The following is an 18,969-nucleotide window of genomic DNA, read 5'->3' on the forward strand; positions in this document are numbered from 1 at the left end:
TGTGAGGCGAGCGTGTCCGCAGCCAGGCACTGTAAGGTGAGTGTGTCAGCAGCCAGGCAGTGTGAGGGGAGTGTGTCCCCAGTAGCCAGGCGGTGTGAGGTGAGTTCCCCCAGCCTTGCCTTGCCCTCAGTCCGTCCCTCCCTCGGCGGTCTCCCAGTAACTGTCTCTAAGGGGAGGGAAGCAGCGCGTCACACACACTGGAACCCCCCGGCCACCGCAAGCACCGCGCACCATCATCCTCTCGCGGGATCTCGCTTGGCTCTCGTCCGCCATATTTCGCCCTGCCAGTATTTTGGTTTCGTCTCCAGGCTAGAAGTAAAGAGGAGTCATCATCCTCGTCCCATAGAAAGCTCCGCTGCTGCCTGGGAGAGGAGGGACCGTTACGTTTCGGGTCTCGTGACGTCAGAGAAGCTTGGTTCCGCCGGCGGGACGCTGGGGGCTACTGGGCCGTACGGAGACCGTGAGGCCGGAACCGCTGCAGTGTGGAGGAAAGGGGGGGAGGTGGCGGTGTGATTGCCGGGGCAGCAGGAGCAGCGCTTGTCCCCCCTCCCCCCCTGCTGGACCTAGTCGACTACTCCGGCCAGGCTGACTGACGGGCGTCGCAGCCACCACGCCGGCCCCTAGTCCAGGCTGGCGGCGGAGGAAAAAAAAAAGGTAAGAGGGGGAGGGGAAGTGCGGGGCCTGGGAGGAAAAAAGGGAGAAACTTGAGGCCGGGCCTACTTGGGGAAGGGTGGGCGTAGAGAGCAGTGTAGGCCCCATGGCCAGGCCTGTCACTAACCCTGGTCACCTGGAGTGGAGGTGTGACTGGCCTCCCCAGCTCCAGGAATTCACACTCTCACCAAGTCTGTGCTACCTCGAAATCACATGGAATTCAGGTATTGACATCTTCCATCTACAATTGGAAACCTTACCTGGATGACATGTCATTTGGTAAAGCACCCTGGATTGTAGATCATTTCCCCCATAAAATGTACTCTTCAGGATTGCTTTTGTACTTCTGTGCTGCTGATCTCCTTCAGCCACTTCTGTACCATGCACTTGCCCCAGTCTTATTGCTCTGTACCACCTCCCTTTCCCAGAGACGGCAGCGAACTGTGCCGTGTGTGTTGGCACAGCCGCCTGTACCGTCAGGAGCAATTGTGGAAGGGTGACAACACAGGTGATCCATTTGAGGCAGTTGTCACCTCATCATAGGAAGTGCCTGAACAAGGCCTTCATGGTGGGATCACTGCACATTCTTTGAGGTGTCATGTACATGGGTGTGGGAATTTATGCTCAAAACTCGCTGGAATGTTTCTGCCAGCTGACAAAATGCCTCTGAGGTCAGCCAACCATTAATGGGCAGGCTGAATGTAGCAAGTCGATCAATGAACTTGGGTACAACCAGTCTGCTGGATTTGCTTTTCTGGTTATCGCAAGCGGCTGCTAGTGACAATCACTGCCCTCCCATTGAGAAGACAATGGGGGTTATTTACTAAGACCCCTTTCACACAGAGGGAGTTTTTCAGGCGCTCTAGCGTTAAAAATGGCGCCTGCAATCCGCCCTCAAACAGCGGCTCCAGTGTGAAAGCCAGAGGGCTTCCACACTGAAGCGGTGCGCTGGCAGAGCGTCAGGAAAAGTCTCGCCACCAGCTTCTTTGGAACAATGTGTTTACTGCTCCTCCACTGCTACTCCCCGTTACAATCAATGGGGCAGCGCGGCTATCCTGCCGACAAAACACCGCTATTGTGGGCGGTTTTAACCCTTTCTTGGCTGCATGCAGGATTTAAAAGCGCCCCATTAGCGGCAGAAATGCGCCACAAATCTGATGGTAAAATGCCACTAAAAATAGCGGCGTTTTACCACCGATGCTATGGACGGCAGAGTGTGAAAGGGGTCTAAAGGAAAATCCACTTTGCACTGCAAGTGCACTTGGAAGTGCAGTCGCTGTAGATCCGAGGGGGACATGCAAGGAAAATAAAAAAACAGCATTTTAGCTTGCACATAATTGGCTGATAAAATCAGCAGAGCTTCCCCTCATTTCAGATCTACCCCTCAGATTTACAGCGACTGCACTTGCAGTGCAAAGTGGATTTGCCTTTTGTAAATAACCCCCAAGGTCTCGGGAGGGACTCCCTTGTCAGCACTGCCTGTGCTGTTGGGGGAATCGTGCAAATTTCTTTCCTACAACCCGTGAAGCAGGAAAGAAATTTGCACGGTCTATGGTCTGCTGGTATGCCATTGAGAATAAATGCATTCTGCTGGCCAGAATATTCATTTATTCTACCCATTTGCATACATTTTACATGTAAATTATGGCCATAAGCTCCTCTCGGAACACAAGTTTGGTGTGTTACCTCTAAGGCTGGCCTTACATTATGATTTGCAAATGATTTCATACATCCCAGGAGTCTTCAGGAGAGGAGGAGGGGTTCTCGGCTAAGCACAGCACCCTGCTTTTGTACCTGGTCTAAGGGCAAATGGATTCTAGGAAGTAAGTGCTATATGAATCACGTGCCCTTACTCAAGATGGCCACAGCCAGAAATGCTAGGGGAAGTTTTTCAAAGTAATTTCTCAACAAAATAAAGCATGGAGACATGGATGGGTAGGGGACTTTGCTTTGAATATTAAAAATGAATTCTAAAATGTTTTTTGGTTTGGGGTGCTCAGATGCAGTGTAGTTCTGCTTTAAGGTCTGGTTTACATCTATGCAGGTTGCAATTGATGCATTTTCCTAGTGCATTTTGCTTTTATTTTTTTTTCTTGCACATATGTTTTTCATGCTTTTTTGGGAGTCTTTGTGTCTTATCCTTTGGGAGAAACCAGCAAAAATTTATCAGAAGCGCATCAAAAAAGTTGTTTTTGATGTTTCCAAGGAAGTCTTTGGAACCAAAAAACGCAACTTGCTGCTGTGGAAAAAGTCCCTGGCCCTTTCCAAAAAACGCACATATGTGAACGTAACCTATAGGAAACCATCTTAAATGGACTGTAGTGCACTTTCACATAGATCAGTTTTTCTTCTGTTTCTGCCTTACAAAAGCAGATTAAAGATGCAGGACCATCAAATCCTATGTAACTCTTCACACCAGTCAGGTTTTTAAAGATCGTGGACGCTGCATTTTTGGTTCACCAAAAACACACCTCCCCATTGAAATGAATGGAATTTACTAGGGCCTGTGGGACTGAACCCTTTTTGAAAAGTGCTGACTTAATCCTTTTGCTGCCAGAGCTGTTTTGGCATGTTTTTTTGTTTGAATTAAGAAAAAATAATAATTTCAGCCCTAAAGATTGCATACCCCCCCCCCCCGAACCCTTATATATAAATTTAATGTTAGACTGCTTTCACACCAAGCCGCCCATAGCATCGGCGGTAAAATGCTGCTATTTTTAGTGGGGTTTTACCATTAGGTTTGGGGCGCTTTTACCCCCTGCTAGCAGCCGAGAAAGGGTTAAAACTGCCTACAATACACCGCAATAGCGGCGTTTTGCCGGTAGTAATGCAGCGCTGCCCCAATGATTTCAATGGGGAGCAGCGGTGGAGGGGCGGTAAACGCACCACTCCAAAGAAGCTGCTGGCAGGACTTTCCCTGATGATAGAGCAGCAGTTTTAGGGCGGATTGCAGGCGCTATTTCTAATGCTATAGCGCCTGCAAAACGGTGTGAAAGGGGTCTTGGGGCGCATAAATGCAATAAATTGACCAATTGTTTGGAAAAATATAAATGATGGGGTTGCGTCAAGTAAACAGATGCCAAACCTTACAATTTGCATGCACTCAGTGGCGTCACTATGGGGATGCGGACTGCACTCGAGTGATACCTGCCAGAGGGGTAACACCAAGTAGGAAGAGATATCTGCTGTTTAGTGTGTGTGTGTCATATGTGTAAAAAACCCCAGCTGTATGTGCGACATGCCAACTTGGCAGTAAAATGGTTAAAATGCTTTTGGACTGAATTTTAAGTTGAACTCCCTAGGAAACGAAAAGTCCTCTTGTTGGGATGGCATCTACATTGCAAAGGTTAACTGCTGGTTTATGCTTTCAGTTACATAAACTTCCACGTCTGCAGGTTCCTCAGCGCTGCTGGACCAGTCCCTGCAACCTCTTCTCTCCTGCGCTCCGGCAGTTGCCGTTCCTCTGACTACATCAGGACCGGTGCAGGGAGCATAGCCCTGGATTGGATGTGAGGATGCTGAGGGACTGTCCGCTGCTAGAGTGGAGGGGAGCGATGTTTACAGAGGGGAGGATCATGTAAGTAAGGGCTCTTACACAGTTGCGATACCCTCTAAAGAGCAATCGGATTCAGATTTTCAGAGGGCATTTGACAGCCTAATCTAACCCTATAATGTCACAGTACCACAATGCAATCTTGTGCAATGAGTTTGACAGGCAGTGCCAGTTGTCAAACTCTGCAGCCCAACTTAAAATGCTGCAAAGCATCATGGGCGTGGCATGTGCACTACCCTGTCCACATGTATTGTTGGGATTTTGGTGGGCAGCCAGGTGTCTGTAAAACACTAGCTCTGCCATCTGTTTTTCATGCCCCTCAGCTACCCATGTGAAAGAACCCATCTCCGCTGCCCCCTGAAAGGGATGACTTTTAGTTTTCCCAGAGTTCAGTGTTAACATATTAAAACTTGGGTGATTGGGTTTGGAGCTGTGTTATTTTGACATGTGAATGTTATTAAAGCTGAACCCCAAGGATTATCTATTTCACATATGTGAGTTGGGTCAGCTTGTCACAATGTAAGTGTGCATTTGTGATATCTGATCAACCTTTGTGGAAGCTGTAGATCACTGTAGTAGCCTGCGCTAATACAGTCATAGGTGTGATCTTCTGGGTGCTGTACTAGGCAGGGCTGCTGTTAGGTGGCACTGATGTACACTAATGGATGGTAGTTATGGACATTGACTGACTGGCAGGCATTATTGTTTGGCACTGATTGACATCCCTAGTGGTGGCCATCCCTGATGGTCCAGTGTGGGCATCCTCGGGAGGGGGGGGGGGGGGTGGGGCAGGGGGGCTGTGTTGATGATCAGCACAGACCCCCCCACCCCCATGTCAAGAGCAGCCAATTGTCTCTCCTCTACTCTGACAGACGCAAGTGAGGAAAAGCCGATTGACTTTTCCGGTATAACCACTTCAGCCCCAGACCAATTGTTAGCCTAAGGACCAGAGGTCTTTTTTACAATTTCGCACTGCACTGCTTTAACTGATAGTTGCGCGATAATGCAATGTTGTACCCAAATGAAATTTGCGTCCTTTTCTTTCCACAAATAGAGCTTTCTTTTGATGGTATTTGATTGCCTCTGCGATTTTTATTTTTATTTTTTGTGATATAAATGGAAAAAGACCGAAAATTTAGAGGAAAAAAATATATTTTCTACTTTTTGTTATAAGAAAAATTTAATAAACTCAATTTTAGTCATACATTTAGGGCAAAATTTATTCGGCCACATGTCTTTAGTAAAAAAAAGTCAATAAGTGTATATTTATTGGTTTGCGCAAAAGTAATATCGTCTACAAACTAGTGTACATTTTCTGGAATTTACACAGCTTTTAATTTGACTGCCTATCTCATTTCTTGAGGTGCTAAAATGGCAGGGCAGTACAACCCCCCCCCCCTCCCAAATGACCCCATTTTCGAAAGTAGACACCCCAAGGAAATTGCTGAGGGGGATGTTGAGCCCATTGAATATTTTTTTTTTTTGTCCCAAGTGATTGAATAATGACACAAAAAAAAAAAAAAAAGTTTACAAAAAGTTGTCACTAAATGATATATTGCTCACACATGCCATAGTTATATGTGGAATTGCACCCCAAAATATATTCTGCTGCTTCTCCTGAGTACGGGGATACCACATATGTGGGACTTTTTGGGAGCCTAGCTGCGTACGGCACCCCGAAAACCAATCACTGCCTTCAGAATTTCTAAGGGTGCAAATTTTTGATTTCACTCCTCACTACCTATCACAGTTTCGAAGGCCATAAAATGCCAAAATAGCACAAAACCCCCCCAGATGGAAACTAGACACCCCAAGCTATTTACTGTGAGGCATGTTGAGTCCATGAAATATTTTAAATTTTGCCACAAGTTGCAGGAATATTAAAATTTTTTTTTTTTGCACTAAGTTGTCACTAAATGATATATTGCTCACACATGCTAAGGGCATAAGTGAAATTACACCCCAAAATAAATTCTGCTGCTTCTCTCGAGTACGGGGATACCACATGTGGGGGACTTTTTGGGAGCCTAGCCACGTACCGGACCCCGAAAACCAAGCACCGCCTTCCGGATTTAAATATAAAACGCTACCAAAAAAAACTGTTAGCGATCGCAGGGATCAGGCCTGACTCTGCGAACGCTGCAGTTATGTGTTTAGTGTTTTGTAAGCAACAGTGATCGATCGATACTGCACTTGGGTGGGCTGGGCGGAGGGGCAAAACGCAGGTGCTAGCAGGTATCTGGGCTGATCCCGCTAACAATGCGTTTTTTTGGAACCCTAAACTGCTGGGGACGCTAGTATAGATCTGATCAGATATTGATCTGTTCAGATTCTATACCACTACGGGAGGTTTATGCTTTGCACGTGGGTGTTAGCGGTACTGGCACTAAGCTAGCGCTGCCTGTGGCGACGCAGACCCTGACCCTAAAACCTAATTGATATCACCTGCCGGGTGATCGGGGTTAAACCTTTATTGGGTAATAAATCGTGGGTGCCCTGATGCTATAAAAAGCAAACTAACTAACCAGAGTCACCCGTAACACTTATATGGTGATCAGGTGAAAGGGTTAACTAGTGGCAATCAGGGTGTTAAAATCTTTATTTGGTAGTATATGGGGGTCCCTGGCGCTATAGAAAAACCTGACGGGGAACCTAAATAACTAACTGGCTAACCAGCGTCTCCAGTTATACTTATACGGTGATCGCTGGTGAAAGGGTTAACTAGGGGCAATCAGGGGGTTAAAACCATTATTGGGTAGTATATCGGGGTACCTAACGCTATAAAAACCTGGCGGTGAACCTAAAAAAAAAATAACTAGCTACTTAGCGGCACCAGTGACACAAATGCAGCGATCAGAAAAACGATCGCTTAGTGACACTGGCAAAAGGGGGTGAAAGGGTTAACTCTAGGGGAAATTAGGTGGTTAAACCTTTATGGGGGGGGGAGTAGGGGGCTACCCTGGACCTAACACTAACTGCCCTGACAGTTTTTACTGTCACAACTGACACTAAATGCAGTGATCGGTAAATAAATGATCACTGCAATCAGTGACACTGTGACGGGGGGGGGGCGCGCGCTATCGTGGGGGGTGATCGGGGGGGGGGGGGGGTTGTGTGCCTATGTGTGCCTACATGTCAGTGTAGTGTTGGTGCACACTTACTTTCACTGTTCTCCTCGTAGTCCGGTCAAAAAGACCGCCCCGAGGAGAATGACATCACTTCCTCCCTGCCTGTGTTTACTATCCACAGCGGGGGAAGCTTCTCATTCGCCAGGAGCGATCGAGAGGGGATGGCCAGAAACCAACGGCCATCCCCTCATCCCGGATCGCTCCTGCAGCGAAACGGACCGCCGCATCCAGTGGGAGGGGGGTCCGATCGGACCCCCCACCCGCTGGAAGGCAGGCATGTACATGTACGTGCTTGTGCCTGTCGGTGCCATTGCACCGACGTACATTGCCATGCGGCAGCCCTTAAGTGGTTAAACAGTGATCACGCTTCAACTAGATTGGAGTTGCGATGTGTCAAACGGACACACCACAACAACGATCGCTGTGATGCGTGCCCCCGGGGGCACTCAACAGCTTGTTCTCCTGAAAGACGTCAGGATAACGCAACCACTTGTGCTGCTGTTCAAAGGGGTTTCTGTGCTCCACCAGAGTGGGGACATGTTAAGGCCCCTTTCACACTGGGGCGGTGCGGGTGTCGGCGGTAAAGCGCCGCTATTTTTAGTGGCGATTTACTGTCATTTTAGAGGCAGTCTGTGGCCGCTAGCGGGGTGGTTTTAGCGGCCGAAAAAGGGTTAAAACCGCCCGCAAAGCGCCGCTTTGCCGGTGGTATAGCCGCGCTGCCCCATTGATTTCAATGGGTAGGAGGGGTGAATACACCACACCGCTCCTTTCACCGCTCCAAAGATGTGGCTAGCAGGACTTTTTTCACCATCCTGCTAGCGCACCGCTCCAGTGTGAAAGCCGGAAAGGGGCTGGTTTTTACAGGCGCTACACAGGCGCTATTTTTAGCACTGTAGCGCCTGAAAATCGCCCCAGTGTTAAAGGGGCCTAATACAGGAGGTGTGTTGCTCTCCAGATCAGGTGAAAGCACGGGAAAAAAAAAGCCTGAAGTGTCACTAAACCCACATCGTAAAGGAGCTTCTAGTCCTTTCCTGGTGTGTGTGTGTGTGTGTGTGTGTGTGTGTGTGTGTGTGTGTGTGTGTGTGTGTGTGTGTGTGTGTGTGTGTGTGTAAAATATATTAATATACATTTTTATTTTTCCCCACATGTGACTGTATACACTCACATGGGCTGCTCAGAAGTGATAGAGAGGAAATGCTCAACATAGAAACTCGCTGAAAACTGAGCATGTGCAGAGTTGCCACCAGAGCTGCAAAATCCCTAGCTGAATTAGGGACATGAACAGGTTTATTGTGACAACTGATTATTGTAATATATGGCAGCTTTCCAGCTCTCAAATTAGGTGACTGCATTTGTGTTTTATTTTTTTTAGGCTTTTTTCCTTTATTTTCACTTGGTGATCCTGCAAATAACACATTTCCTGATCCTTTTGTGTGCACTTTTTTTTTTTTTTTTTTAATGTATATTTTTTTCTCCACGATCTATATAGGAAGGCATGGTTGTCACACAGGTCGACTTCAAATATGTCTCTCAATTTACATAGTGGATTGATGGGACGTTAGTTTGCACAGTAATTAATGTTCTTTGTGCTTACTTTTATGCTGGGTTAACACATGTGAATTGGATGTGGATATCTCCACATCCAATTTGCATAGCAGGAGATTGTGACTGGTTCTCTATGGAACCAGTTCACACATCTCCGCAGTGGCTCCAGTGCGAATTGCACAGGAGTCCTGTGTGTCTTTTGGTCCGTTTCGGGTCCGAATTTAGCCCACAATTCGGGCTGAAATGGTGCCTGGAGATACACCGGACTCCTGCTGTAAGCCGCTCCATGCTCTAGTGTGAAGGGAGTGACCGGACACTGCATTTCTGGCAAGATCAACAGGCATTTGCTGTACTTGCTTTAACCGCTTGAGATCCGCGCTATACCCGAATGATGGCTACAGCGCGGACCTGCTTTGCTGGGACTACGTCTATTGACGTTGTCCCGTGCACGAGCAGCCTGCGCGCCCCCTGAGGGCCGCGCGCGCGGCGCGCTCTGTGATCAGAGAGTCTGAGACTCGCCTTATCATAGATTGGAGCAAGGCGTCGATCCCGACCCCTTACCACGTGATCAGCTGTCAGCCAATGACAGCTGATCATGTGATCACAACAGAGCCGGTAGTCGGCTATTTTTCCTCCTCGCGCTGAAAGCGCGAGGAGAAAAAAAAAAGCCAATCACCGGCGGCCGTGAGAGGGACTTCAGTCCCGATCACGGCCAAGTCATCAGTGCCCACCTGCCAGTGCAACTTTATTAAAGTAAAAGTGCCACCTATCAGTGCCCACAGTGCGCCTCAATAACAGTGCTGCACTTCATATGCCACATATCCGTGCCTATCAGTCCCATCTATCAGTGCCACCCATCAGTGCTGGCTTATCTGTGCCCATCGATGCCACCTTAACCGTGCCCACCAGTGCCGCCTCATCAGTGCATTTCAATGAAGGAGAAAAATGACCTGTTAGCAAAATTTTATAACAAACTATTAAATATGATTTTTTTTATTTTGCTTTTTTTTTTTGTTTAGCAAAAAATAAAACTCTCAGCTGTAATTAAATACCACCAAAAGAAAGCTCTATTTGTGGGAAAAAAAATGATAGAATTTTCATTTGGGTACGGTGTTGTATGACCGCGCAATTGTCATTCAAAGTGCATCAGCGCTGAAAGCTGAAAAATTGGTCTGGGCAGGAGGGGGGTTTAAGTGCCCAGTAAGCAAGTGGTTAAATGTTCTTATTTTGGATATTGACGTCTGAAGTAGTGTTAATATGTATCGCCTGCAATCATTCAGTTGTCAAATGGTCAGGATTTCTGACTTCTGAGGCTCCCACATATGATTTTGAATCACATAGTGCAGTTTAGTATTAGAAGGTAGCAGGGCTTAAAGCACATTAAACCTTTAAAAAAAAAAAAAAATGAAAGTGGGCCCTTAGGAGCTTTTAGCCATAATGGCACATTATGACAGATTTACACCTGGCAGTTGATCCCCTCCAGTGTCAGCACTCCTGACAGTACTGAGTGCTTCCATTTTCTCCCAGTCTTCCTTCTGCTTTTAATGTAAACCAGTTTTATGGCCCCATTTACACCTGTGTGTTTTGGGTGTATTGCATTAACAATTTGGGTGTATTGTCATGAAAACGCATGTGAACTGGCCCTATATGGTTCTTTCTATTTTACCATGTCATTTCTCAAATTGGTTTAAAAATTAGAACATCAGCCTTTTATTGAAATCACCTGAGACCATCCCAGTGTTAAAATGAGACACTGCAGCATCTCGGTTCTTTTTAAACTGGACAAGCATGAGCCCTGTGACGTTTAGGTGGGGTGTGATTCATTGGCAAACGCCCTGCTTGCTGCAACATTTATGGGGTTTATTATACAGCTGTATTATATAATACACACACACACCAGGAAAGGACTAGAAGCTTCTGTATGATGTGGGTTTAGTGACACTTCACCCCCCCCCCCCCTTTTTTATTTTATTTATTTTTTTCCCCGTGCTTTCACCTGATCTGGAGAGTAACACACAACCTGTATTAGCGTGTCTCGCTCTGGTGGAGCACAGAAACACCTTTGAACAGCAGCACTGTTAATCTGACATTGCAAGTGGTTGCGTTCTCCTGACGTCTTTCAGGATAACAAGCTGTTGTGTGCCCCCATCACGGCGATCGTTGTTGCGTTGTCAGTCTGACACACCGCAACTCCGATCTAGTTAAAGAGTCTGGATGCTCTTTACCACATGATCAGCTGTGTCCAATCACAGCTGATCACTGTGTAAACCGGAAGAGTCAATCGGCTTTTCCTCACTTGCGTCTGTCAGAGTAGAGACGATTGGCTGCTCTTCTGACATGGGGGGGGGGGGGGGTCTGTGCTGATCATCGTGTGGGTGTGGGTGTTTGTGGGTGTGGGTGTTTGTGGGTGTGTATATATACTCTTTTTACAATTTCTTCAGTTTCTTTCTGGTTTCCAGGCCTAGCCAAATGTCATACACAGGCCTTTTATGAAGGGAGGAGAGATTTCCTCAGTTAATTACGTTCTCCAGCATGCCTGAGCTAAGGGCATATGGATTTCCAGACGTAAATGCTATGCGAATCATCGGCCCTTACTCAAGATGCCCACAACCTGAAATGCTAGGGGATTTTTTTCAAAGTGATTTCACAGCAAAATAAAGCATAGAAACATGGATGGATGGGTGATTTTTGCTTTGAATATTATGAATGCATTAAATAGTGTTTTTGGTTTATGGTACTCAGATGCCAAGGGGTTCCATATTAACTTAAAAAGTACCTTCTATTCTTGGCCTCCTCCAAATTCTCTTGATTTGTGCTGCTGTGATCTGACTTTCTGTTAAGGTTTCTGTTAAACTTTCATTCTCCATGGTTTTTCTGTATGTCTTTTTTGTTATCCTGAGATGACCTAAGGATTATGAACTGGGATGTGTACTGTACATATGACCATAGCTAACATGTACTGCTTGTTCCAAACAAATCTAAGGGAGGGATAATAGGAGAGGTTCAGGAGCTCACGGTGAATGTTACAAGAAGGTAGAAAAATGCAGCAAGCGGTCCTTTTCAATTGTCCTGCAAGTTTTTTATTTTTTTGATTTTCCAGTGCACTTTTGAAGCACTGTAACGTTCTTGCTTGCTGATCAATATGTTGCAAAAACCTCCTTGTCCGCAAAGGGGCAACTTGCTGGTCTGGCCATATAAGTGGTTCATGTGCATTCCTAGTTGTGTCACTGGCAAGTTTGCTTCCAGCGAGAGGATTGTTAGTGTGACATGGCCTGACACTAAACCAATGTTCAATCATCTTTAACCACTTCCTGTGCACCATAGGTATATATGTCCTGGACGGGAAGCTGTTATGGCTGCAGCTGAAGTTGGGATATCAATTTTTACATCCAGCGATCTGCTTTCAGTTAACATTGATTGAGCGCCTTCATAGCTGCCCAATCACTTCTATGTGACTCAGAAGGCCTCCCTCCTGCCACAGTTCCCAGGCTCTCCCATTTTCACCAGAGAGCTCGGGACTGCTGCAAGCGGTCAGTTCGGATGTAACCAGAGGCAATGGACGAACAAATGAAGCTGAAAGTGATGAGGATTTTGGTGCTGTAGAAGCACCTCATCAAACGAATCTGTTTTTGAGAAGATGCTTTGATGGACAAAGGAGGAATCAGGGGTTTAATAGACACGGGTGTGGAAGTAAAAAAAAAAAAAAAAAAACTACTTGTCCAAGGGATTAAATCAGAGTCTCGAACTACTTGACCTGCTTATTTATAACCAAAACCATATTTAAATAGATTATTTTAGGGCTGCAACTAACGATTATTTTCATAATCGATTAGTTGGCCGATTTGTTTCGATTAATCAGTTAATAACCTTAAAAAAAAAAATAAAAATAAAGCGGGTCAAATTGACGTTTATTTTCAACCACAGTGATGGGGGAAAACTTGGAAATAGAAAACTTCTTGGTCAAAGGAATTTTCAGACAGTGTATGTGGTTTTTGTTCAGAAATGAAGTGAAAATTTCAAACAAAATTCTTTCATTTAGTGAATGTACAAAGATTTTTCATCTGAATATTCTCATCTGAAAATTGATCTGTGTAGCCAGCATAAGGCTCGGTGCACACCTATGAAGTTTTTGCTTTTGATCTGTTTCTGCAGTGCTTTTTGCCGTTTGTTTTTATTTTTGCGCATGTGATTTTACTGCAATTTGCGTATTTTATTTTTTATTTTTTTTATTTTGGGCAGATTAAAAAACACAAATTTGCTGCAAAAACACATTACATTATTTTCTGCAGCTTCCCCATTGAAGTATATTGAACCAAAAAAAAGCACCGTTTTGCGTTAAAAGTCCCTGACCCTTTCCAAATATGCAGCGGCTGAAAAAAGCACAGATATGAAGGTGTCTCATAGGAAACCATGTAAATGAACTGTAGTGCATTTCTGCAAAAAGCACCAATAAACACATAGATGTCAACCAGGCCTAAGACGTTTGGTAACATAATGGGGTTAAAAAGACTAAAATTAGCCCTTTATAGTATAAAAAAAGCAAGTAATCACTACTGGAATGGGTTCATTTTTTTTTTTATTTTTTTTTACTGTAGAACTGTAAAAGTAATATTTACAGTAGTGATTATATTTTTGTACTATAAAGGGCTCATTTTTAGTTTTTTTTTTTTAACCCCATTATGTTACTGGCCGATTAATCGATGATTATGAAAATAATAAACTATTAATTTCATAATCGATTAGTTGTCGCTTAATCGATTTAGTTGTTTCAGCCCTAGATTCTTTATGGATAACAACCAGGAGACAGACCTAAGAATACTTTAAAGCAATCAAACAACTCCAGCAGATAATGATCTTAAACAGAACAGTTTTTCAACTTGTAGCTTACGTTATCAAAAAAATAAAAATAAACTTAGAGGAGGGCCGTTAAAAAAAAAAATAAAAAAAAATAAATAAAAAGCAGCTGCAAACACTGCAGCTGCTGACTTAATAAACACACTTACCTGTCCAGGGCGCCTGCGATGTCGGCCTCCCGAGGCCGACCTGTCCTTCGGCTCTCGGGTCCCGGCGCCGCCATTCCCTCTAAGGGAAACAGGCAGTGGAGCCTTATGGCTTCACTGCCCGTTTCCTACTGCGCATGCGCGAGTCCCGCAGCGCTTTCTGAATGGGACGCGCTGTGTTCTGGAACACACAGTTCCCAGAACACAGCGCGACCCATTACCCAGAAGACGCCACGACGAGGAGAGAAGACAGAAGATCTCCGCGGAGGAGGAAGAGGAAGATTAGGATTATGTGCCTAGCAACAGGCATTTCTGGTAAGTAAAAAAAAAAAAAATTTTTTTTTCATTTTTTTTTTTTTTTTTTTTATTTTTTTATTTATTTTTTTTTAGATTTTTTTGTAATTTTTAAAATTTTTTTGTTTTCAGGGTGGCCCTCCACTTTAACAGAGGTAACCTCATGAGGCTATTTATATCCATGGACATGCTTGGTTACATTAGATGTAGGGCCAAAACAACTAATCAATTTACTATTTTTATAATCGAAAATCGGCCACTAACATAATTGGGTTATAAAAACGAAAATTAGCCCTTTATAGTACAAAAAGGGCAAATAATCGCTACTGCAAATTTTAGTTTCACAGTAAAAAAAATGAACCCCCTTATAGTAGCGATTATCACTTTTTTTTTTTTTTTTTTGTACTATAAAGGGCTACATTTTTTTTTTTTTTTTTTTTTTTTTTTTTTTTTTACCCCATTATGTTACTAAACGTTTTAGGCCTGGTTCATACCTAATGTGTTTTTTGGTGCTTTTTGCAGAAACGCACTACAGTTCATTTACATGGTTTCCTTTTTTTACGCAAAACGGTGCTCGTTTGGTTCAATATACTTTTTAAAGTGGTTGTAAACCCTTACAAACCACTTTGACCTACAGGTAAGCCTAGATTAAGGTTTACCTGTAGGTCCAAGCAATATTTCCTAAACCTATATGGTTTAGGAGATATTTGCCCGAAAACGGGCACCGCTGTCTACGGCGCATGCGCGTAGACAGCGGCGCGCAGGCGCACTGAACACGGCAGTTCCAAGAATGGAGCTGCCGCATTTGTCGACTCCCGTGCGCATGCGCGGGAGTGACGTCATCGCGGCTTCGCCGAATGACAGCGGCGGAGCTGCGAGACGCCACCAGCAAGATGGATGCGGCGGACTACAGGGGACAGCGCGACTTCGCTGGCTCCTGTATCAGGTAAGTGACATATAATGGGCTATTATGCGATGCATAGTAGTCTATTATGCTTTGCCTTTGCAGGGAAAAAAAGAGGAAGTAAACTCATCAGGGTTTAATTCCTCTTTAATGGAGAAGCTGCAGAAAAGCATTTTTGCAGCAATTTGTGTTTTTTTTTTTTTTTTTATCTGCCCAACAACAAATTGGCCCAAAAAAAAGCAAAATCACGCGTGTAAAAATCGAAACGGATCAAAAGAAAACTGCATAGGTGTGTACCGAGCCTTATGCTGACCATACATGTATCGATTTTCAGACCAGAATATTCATACCAAAAATCTTTCTACATTCGCTGAATGAAAGAAAGAATGTTGTTTGAAATTTTCACTTATTTTTAGCATTCCTGTTGTTAAAATGTCATTTCTCAACGAAAAACGCATACACGGTCAGAAAACTTCTTGGTGAAAGGAATTTTCAATTTCTAAATATTCCCGTCCATGTGGTTGATAACGAAGTTGATTTAACCCCACTAACAATTAGAAAATCACAGCAATTACAAGAGATGATGTTCCTCCCTTGTGATGGCAATTACAAGGGGAAAAAAGTATTTGATCCCTTGCTGATTTTTGTACGTTTGCCCACTGACAAATGGTCAGTCCATAATTTTATTGGTAGGATTATTTTAACAGTGAGAGACACAATAACAAAAAAAATCCAGGAAGACGCATTTCCAAAAAGTTCTAAAATTTTTATTTGCATTTTAACTAGTGAAATAAGTATTTGACCCCTTTGCAAAACGTGACTTGGTACTTGGGGGCAAAACCATTGTTGGCAATCGGAGATCAGACGTTTCTTGTAGTTGGCCACCAGGTTTGCACACATCTCAGGAGGTATGTTCCACTCATCTTTGCAACACCTCTCCAAGTCATTTAAGGTTTCGAGGGTGACGTTTGATAACTCAAACCTTAATTTTTCATAGCCCTGGCTGAAGGAAGGAGGTTCTCACCCAAGATTTGACAATACATGGCCCCGTCCATCATCCCTTTGATGCAGTTAAGTTCTCCTGGCCCCTTAGCAGAAAAACATCCACAAAGAAAGGTTTCCACCTTGATGTTTGATGGTGGAGATGATATTCTTGGGGTCATAGGCAGCATTTCTCTTCCTCGAAAGACTGCGAGTTTAGTTGATACCAAATAGTTTTTGTTCTCATCCGAGCACAACACTTTCACCCAGTTCTCCTCTGAATCATTCAGACAGGCCTGTACTTGTATTTTCTTGAGCAGGGGGACCTTGTGGGCGCTGCAGGATTTCAGTCCTTCACAGCTTAGTTTGTTACCAGTTGTTTTCTTGGTGACTATGGGCTCAGCTGCCTTGAGATCATTGAGAAGATTCTTCCATGTAGTTCTGGGCTGATTCTGCACCATTCTCATGATGATTAAAACTCCACGAAGTGGGAACTTGCATGGAGCCCCAGACCAAGGGAGATTGACAGTTATTTTGTGTTTCTTCCTTTTGCGAATAATTGCACAAACTGTTGTCACCCTCTCACCAAGCTGCTTGGTATTGGTCTTGTAGGTCTACAATCTTATCCTTGGACAGCTCTTTGGTCTTGGCCATGGTGGAGAGATTTGAATCGGATTGACTGATTGCTTCTGTGGACAGATGTCTTTTATACAGGTAACAAGCTGAGATTAGGAGCACTCCCTTTAGCCTAGGTTCACACTGCTGCGGGTTTGAAATCGTGCGAGTTCAGCTGATAGCGATTTCAGAGGCATCTGTGCGAGTTACTGCACAGATGTCTATTCAGATCATCCCTGAAGTCGCCAAAAGTAGTACAGGAACTAGCTGCAAAGTCACACCAATTCGGATGGTGCCATTTCCGGCAATAGCCGCTGATTTGGCATGCGATTTGACGTCAAATCACATGCCAAATTGGCCCAATATGAACCTGGGCTTAAGGGAGTGCTCCTAATCTCAGCTCGTTACCTGTATAAAAGACACCTGGGAGCCAGAAATCTTGCTGATTGATAGGGAATCAAATACTTATTTCACTCGTTGAAATGCAAATCCATTTATAAAAATTTTTTGCGGGAAATCTGCATCGAATTCGCATAACAGGAGATTGTGACTGGCTCTCAATGGAGCCAGTTCACACAGCTGTGGCAGCGAATTGCACAGGGGGTCCTGTGCATCTTTGGCTCCATTTTAGGTCCAAATTCAGGCAAAGATTCTGGCCTAATTTAGCCCTGGAATGGAGAACTAGGATGTACCAGACCCCAGCAGTGGAGCATTTGAAGGCAGTGTGAACCCAGACTTAAAGTGTAAAAAAAAAAAAAAGTGTGTATATATATATATATATATATATATATATATATATATATATATATATATATATATATATATATATATATATATATATATATATATATATATATATATTATATATATATATATTTAATTTTTTTTTTAGCACCACATGTGAGTTATCGCCATGAATGTTAGTGTGAGAACAATAATTCTTGCCTGCTCTGTGCAGTGGTATTGCTCAGCGCGGCCCCGATCCTTCTCTTCTTGTGTCTCCAGCAGCGATCTTGGCTCCTCCTCCACTTATGTGGGACTACCATTGCCAGCCGCTGGCTATGGGGAGAGGTAGTCCCTGCGTTCCCAAGCTGTGTGTCTACAGAGCCACCACGCTCCATAGACTTGCACAGAGGGACTTAGGCCAGCCCCCACTTTCTCTGATTGACAGCAGCAAGAGCCAGTGGCTCCTGCTGTTGCTCGAATGCAGCGTAAAGAGGAAGTAAGGGCAGAAAAGTTGCAGCCCTGCACAGCACTGATCTCTTCTCCCCTCTTTCCCTTCACACGACCATGTACATCTTTTTGAAGAGAGATACCTTGGTTGTGGCAGCAGCTTCTGCCGTTACTGAGATATCCCTCTTCAAAAAGATGTACTTCGTCTTGTTCGCTGGTCATGAAGTGGTTAAGGGAACAGGCTCTGTTTTATTTTTTTAGGTTAACAAACGCTTTAAAAACCTCCCCCCTTTTTTATTTTTATTTTTGTTTTTTTTTAGGGGTTGTAAACCTTGTGCGTGCGTATGTGGTGTTCATTTTTTTTTTTTTTTTTTTCTCCACCTTTAATGGATCCTATGCATTAAGGCAGGGGTTGACAAATTTGCTTTGAATTTAGGAGCCAGTTAAAAAAAGTTAGGAGCCAGTTTTTTTTCAGCTCCCGGGGTAAGGCCACTCATTTTCACCCCCTATCCCTAACTCACAATGGAGCACCCAGTCAATAACTCCATTGAAACGCTGTTACATCAGGGGTATGGGCTGACCAGAAAGAGTAAGGCTGGCAACAGATGGAACTGGCTGGCACTGGCAGGTGGCACTGGTTGCCACTGGAAGGCACGTGGAACTGCCAGATGGCACCGACAGGTGACACTGGTTTGGAACTGGCAGGTGACACTGGTTTGGAACTGGCAGGTGACACTGGTTTGGAACTGGCAGGTGACACTATTGGCACTGGCAGGTGACACTATTGACACTGGCAGGTGGCCCTGGTTGGTGATGGCAGGTGGCCCTGGTTGGCGATGGCACTAGTTGTCACTGGCAGATGGCACTGATTGGCGGTGGCACTGGTTGGTGTTGGCAGGTGGCACTGATTGGCGGTGGCAGGTGGCACTGGTTGGTGGTGGCATTGGTAGGTGGTGGCAGGTGGCACTGGTTGGCGGTGGCACTGATTGGCGGTGGCAGGTGGCACTGACTGGCGGTGACAGGTGGCACTGGTTGGTGGCAGGTGGCACTGGGTGGTGGTTGCAGATGGTATTGATTGGCGGTGGCACTGGTTGGCACTAGCAGGTGGCACTGATTGGCGGTGGC

General features: G+C 44.8%; 1 protein-coding gene across 2 annotated transcripts in view; it reads left to right on the top strand.

Moving 5' to 3' along the window:
- The first annotated feature begins 245 nt into the window (after positions 1-245).
- Positions 246-18,969, top strand: part of TAB2 (TGF-beta activated kinase 1 (MAP3K7) binding protein 2) — a 140,476-nt gene continuing 121,752 nt past the window's right edge. For both annotated transcript variants that reach the window (XM_077486686.1, XM_077486687.1), the window contains exon 1: positions 246-654. The gene's annotated coding sequence lies outside the window, so the exon portion shown is untranslated. The remainder of the gene's footprint in view (positions 655-18,969) is intronic.

The sequence above is a fragment of the Lithobates pipiens genome, unplaced genomic scaffold (genome assembly GCF_037356315.1).
Source record: "Lithobates pipiens isolate NorthernLeopardFrog02 unplaced genomic scaffold, aLitPip1_a1.2 Scaffold_18, whole genome shotgun sequence".
Lineage (NCBI taxonomy): Eukaryota > Metazoa > Chordata > Amphibia > Anura > Ranidae > Lithobates > Lithobates pipiens.